The sequence below is a fragment of the Gorilla gorilla genome, chromosome 16 (genome assembly GCF_029281585.2).
Source record: "Gorilla gorilla gorilla isolate KB3781 chromosome 16, NHGRI_mGorGor1-v2.1_pri, whole genome shotgun sequence".
NCBI classification, from domain to species: domain Eukaryota; kingdom Metazoa; phylum Chordata; class Mammalia; order Primates; family Hominidae; genus Gorilla; species Gorilla gorilla.
In genome coordinates, this window is record NC_073240.2 from 69,669,693 (window position 1) to 69,675,692 (window position 6,000).

Sequence of the window (6,000 nt, forward strand, 5' to 3'; positions counted from 1 at the left end):
GTCGTGTGATCTTGGTTCACTGTAACCTCCACCTGCTGGGTTCAAGCAGTTCTCCTGCCTCAGCCTCCCTAGTAGCTGGGATTATAGGCAGCTGCCACCATGCCGGGCTAATTTTTGTATTTTTAGTAGAGACGGGGTTTCACCATGTTGGCCAGGCTGGTCTCGAACTCCCGACCTCAGGTGATTTATCTGCCTCAGCATCCCAAAATGCTGAGATTACAGGTGTGAGCCACCATGCCTGGCAGACCATTCACTATTAAAACAACAATCATAATATATTTGCAGGGTTTATAACATAGGTAGAAAATAAAATATACCATATTGGGCAACATAGTGAGACCCTGTCTCTACAAAAAGTTCAAAAAATTAGCCAAGTGGTGGGAGGCTGAGGTGGGAGGATTGCTTGAGACCAGGAGGTAGAGATTGCAGTGAGCTGAGATTGTGCCACTGTACTCCAGCATGGGTGACAGAGCCAGAATGATACCTCCCTAAAATGAGGAAAAGGTAAGAATATGCATTATCACCACTTCTGTTTGACATTATATTGAAAATCCTAGCCAGTGTGATAAGACGGGAAAAAGAAATAGGTGTGCAAATTGAAAAAAAAATGAAGCAGGACTGTCATTATGGCAGTCATGATTATTTACATTTAAAATCTTTAAAAATCTATGAAAAAATACTAAAACTGAAAAGTGAATTTAAGAATATTGTGTAATGCAAAGTCAATATACAGTCAACTGTATTTTTATCTGCTACCAACAAACAATTGAAATATAAACTTTAAAAATGCCACTTAGATAGTATTCAAAAATATAAAATATTTGGGAATACATTTGATAAAATATCTTCAAGACATTTATACTCCAAACTATAAAACATTGTAAGAAAATTTAGCAAATACCTAAATGAATGGCAATATATAATGTTCATAGAATAGAAATTTAGTATTATTAGGGTAACAATTTTCCCCAATTTGATATATAGATTCAACATAATCCCGATCAAAATACCAAGCAGCCCTTTTTTTTTGTAGCAAATCAAGCTGAGTGTGAAATTTATATTTATATGGCATTGGATTGGAATGAGAAGTATTGGCATAGACTGGGCGCGGTGGTTCACACCTGTAATCCCAGCACTTTGGGGGCCCGAGGCAGGCAGATTGCTTGAGCCCAGGAGTTCCAGACCAGTCTGGGCAATAGGCTGGGAAACCCTGTCTTTACTAAAAATAAAAATAAAGAATTGGTGTAGATTCATGGTTTTCAATACACATAGTTAGGTATAGAAAATTCAAAGACCTAGGAAAAACAATCTTGAAAAAGAAGAACAGAGTTGGAGAGCTTATACCACCTGATTATAAATGTTATAGTAACCAAGTACCATGGGATATTGGTGTATTGATAGACTACAGATCAGTGGAACAGAATAGAGAGTCCAGAAATGAATCTCCAATATATGGTAATTTATTTACTTGTTTATTTTTTAGAGATAAGGCCTTGCTCTCTCTCAGGCTGGAGTGCAGTGGCACAATTTTAGCTCACTGCAGCCTCTATCTCATGGGCTCAAGTGATCATCCCACCTCAGCCTCCTGAGTAGCTAGGACTACAAGTGCACACCACCACACCTGGCTAATTTTTAAATTTTTGTAGAGACAGAGTCTCACTATGTTGCTCAGGCTGGTCTTGAACTCCTGATCTCAAGCAATCCTTTCCCCTTGGCCTCCCAACATGCTGGGAATACAGGTGTGAGCCACCATGTTCAGCTGGTAATTGATTTTTGACAAAAGACCCAAGGTCATTCATCAGGAAATGAATATATTTTTCAATAAATGGTGTTGGAAAACTGGAAATCTGTAGGAAAAAATAACCTTGACCTCTGTCTCATAGCATACACAATTTTTTTTTAAATAGGGGAATACATTTCTGAATTTAGGGTAGGTAAGTGTTTCAGACAGGACACACAAAAAAGCGCACTAGCCATAAAATTAAAAACATATACATTGGATTTTGTAAAAAGTAAAAATTCCTGCTCAATACCATTAAGAAAATAAAAGGCAGGCCACAGTGTGGTTGAAAACATTCTCAATGCATTTATTGAAAAAGGACTTGGATCCAGAATAGATGAACTCCTACAAACCAATAAACAAGAAAAACAACTTTATAAGTGGGCAAAAACCCAATCAGACTTTTGACAAAGGAAGATGTATAAATGCCTAGTAAGAACATGCCACGTGATGGGGATTTGGTGAGGGTAGGGGGAGGCAGCTGCAATGGGTTAGAACAGTATATCAGAGCCTGAGAAGGGTGAGTAAAGCATCCCTACAGTGGGAAGTCCTGGCATGGTCAGAGCCCAGGTAGGGGGAGAAGGCTAATCATGTAGGAGGAAGCCTGGCATGGAGGAATTCAGAGCTCCAGCAGAGAGACAGAGAGAGAGAGATGGTCATGTCCAGGGACAGTTCAGCATGGCATATTGGAATAGGAGCCCCAGGGTGAGACAAATATCCAGTGTTGGATATCACAGCCTGAGCTAGGAGAGCAGAGTCCATAGAGGAGGTAGCCCAACCTGGGGAGTTAGAGCCTCAGCCGGGTAAGAGAGGTGTTACTGTGAAGGTGGCCCAGCATGGGGAGTCAGAGCCTAAGTGGAGTCAGGAGGGCATCTACTGGAGGGAGGCTCAAAGAAGATTACAAGGTGAAGATTTCAAGAGGTGAGGTGAAGAGGGCACACTGGCAGAGGGATGACCTAGAATGGAGTGTCAGAGAGTGAATGTGATGAAGAGGTTACCACGCTGGGGAGGGGATGGCAATGAACATGGAAGATTGGATGCACTTAGCACATTGACCAAATAAGTGAATATAATAAGGACAGCACATATCAGAGAAAGGGGCTATTGGATGCAGAAAGGGGGATTGGATTTAGAAGTATTGGCATAGGCTGGGCATGGTGGCTCATGCCTGTAATCCCAGCACTTTGGGAGGCTGAGGTGGGCGGATCGCTTGAGCTCAGGAATTCGAGACCAGCCTGGGCAACATGGCAAAACCCTGTCTCTACTAAAAATAAAAATAAAAGAAGAACAAATATTGGTGTACACTCATGGTTTTCAATAAACATAGGTACAGAAATAAATACAGATGTAAATGTATATGTTTGTGTGTCTGTATGTGTGTGTATCCATCCATATATTTATTCTCCAGCTCTGTTCTGAGACAGGCCCTGGAAGCAGTAACATGCCATAACATTGAGCACACCAAGTACCTAAATTTTGGTTTCTAGATACAATTTTTCACTAAAAGAAACTAGGCTTCCTTGGAGAAATGGCTGATTCTAGGGATGGACAGAAAAAATATAGGGGATTCTGGATATTTTTGTTCCAGAGAGGAATAGGTTGTTCCAAGAATGATAAGAACATGTGTGTCAAAAGGACACAAAAGCCAGTTTGGAGAGCCAAATTTAGTACCATTTGAGTATTAACATAAATGATAGATTATGACCCACCGAAGAATATAGGAAACCACAAGTTTATGCAGATATAAATTAATAAATGAACAAATTAAAAATCTGTCTGGGAAGCAACTTGTTAACTAATCTGAGAGTACTTCTGCAAAAGTATTACTTACAAGGGGAAAACAATAATTTTTTAGCGGAGAAGACTTGCAAACACCACCTTATTCAGTGATCAGTGAACATCATCAGTAAAGGGGCAAATGAAAGTGATGTGCCTTCTATGATAACCTTGCCAAAGCTGCATAATCTGAATGTAATTATGAAGAAACATTAGATAAACCCAAATTTTGTGGACATGTCTAGAAGTGAAATTTTTAGATAAACCCAAATTTGGGGCTGTTCTACAATGCCATTGGCCTGTAAACTTCCAAAGTAGCAAGGTCATGAAAGTCAAGGAAACCTGAGAACAGTTACAGCTTGGTGGAGACTAAAGAAATTTGACAACTAAATGCAGCATATAATTTTTGAATCATCCTTTTACTAGAAAGAATATTATTGGAATAATTGTTAAAGTTTGAGGCTGAGCACGGTGGCTCATGCCTGTAATACCAGCACTTTGGGAGGCTGAGGCAAGAGGATCACTTGAGCCCAGAAGTTTGAGGCCAGCCTCGGCAACATGCCGAGATCCTGTCTCTACAAATAAAATAAAATAAAATCTAAATTTTAAAAAAGCTTGAATAGGGTCTGAGAATTAGATGGTTGTATGCACCAATAATTTCCTAATTTGATGGTTGTATGTGGCTAAGTAGGAGAATGTCTTTGTTAGTATAAAATGCACACTAAAGAATTAGGGGGAATGGAGCATCAGCTTGGCAATTTATTCTAAAATGTTCAGAAAAAAAAGTTCTTTGTTTTGTTCTTGCAACTTTCTCTAAATATGTGATTATGCCAAAATTTTGTTAACTATTATCGTCACACACACACACACACAAAATAATACCAAGTGTTTGTGAGGAAAGGGAGCACCTGTCCCACTTTGGAAAATTGTGTGTCTGATTCTCATAAAGTTAAAGTTACACCTAACTTAGATGTAACAAACTTTTGCTTCTAGACACATCCACAAAAGGACCTGTGTGTTCTTAGCAGTTTTATTCAACATACCCCCAAACTAGAAAGAACCCAAATGTCCATTAATAAGCAAATGGATAAATAAATTGTGGTTTGTCAATACAATGTGAATACTATTCAGCAATAAATAGGAATGAGCTGCTAACACACAGAACAACATGGATGAATCTCAAAAGTGCTATGTTGCATGAAAGAAGTCAGACACAGGTGAGTTTATACTTATGATTCCACTGATATGAAATTCAAGGACAGTCAAAGCTAAACTATAGTGATTGAAATTAGAATAGAATAGTTGTTGCTTTGGGGAAATGGAGATTGACTGAAAAGCATTGTGGGAAAATTTCTGGGTGCAGAAATATTTTATATCTTTTTTTTTTTTTTTTTAACAGAGTCTTTCTCTGTTGCCCTGGCTGGAGTGAAGTGGCGTGATCTAAGCTCACTGCAACCTATGCCTCCCAGGTTCAAGCGATTCTCCTACCTCAGCCTCCTCAGTAGCTGGGATTACAGGCTCCCGCCACCACACCCAGCTAATTTTCATGTTTTTAGTAGAGATGGGGTTTCACCATGTTGACCAGGCTGGTCTCAAACTCCTGACCTCAAGTGAGCCACCCACCTCGGCCTCCCAAAGTGCTGGGATTACAGGCGTGAACCACCGTGCCTGGCCATGTTTTATATCTTGATTGGGTGGTGGTATGTATTTGACAGAACTAATCAAATTGTACATTTAAAATCTATGCATATTGATTTAAACTATATCTCAATTTAAAAAGCTAACTATATCTCAATTTAAAAAGCTAAAAACTTTAAAACATACTAAATCCTCAGCAGTGGGTATCTCTAGGGAACAGGATTCCCACATTATGTATTTCCGAGGTTTTGAACTATTTCAACCAGTATGTCTTAGTTATTAAAAAGAGCCACACTGAGCATCTAAAAATATAATTACATGAAGATTGTAGGATTTGTCCAAATTGCACTCCAGCAACTAGTTATTTTGGGGAAAACTTAAGTTAGATCTTCTTTTAATATATACAAAAACTGCTTAGATAAGTCAAAGAGGTAATGTATAAAATCAAGCCATAATTTTTAAATTGTCAAATAATAGAAAACAGGGGTTAACATTTATCTGCTTTCTGAGTTGCAAAGAAATTTTCAACGGTTAAAAGTAATGTTAGGAACTCTAAACAGGTAAATTTTTGCTGCATGAGAATACCCCAATACATAATGAAATGGAAGCAATTAAATGCAACAGGAAGTTGGGGGAATCTACAAAAACATAAGGACATTCAACAGATTTGTAACTAAAGGATGTAAATTCTAAAAAGGAAAAAAGGATGGAAAGAAGGGAGGGAGGAAGGTAGGAAAGAAGGAATGGCAGGAGGGAAAGAAAAAAGACAAGAAGAGAAAGGGAAAGGAGTTAAGGAAGAACAGAGG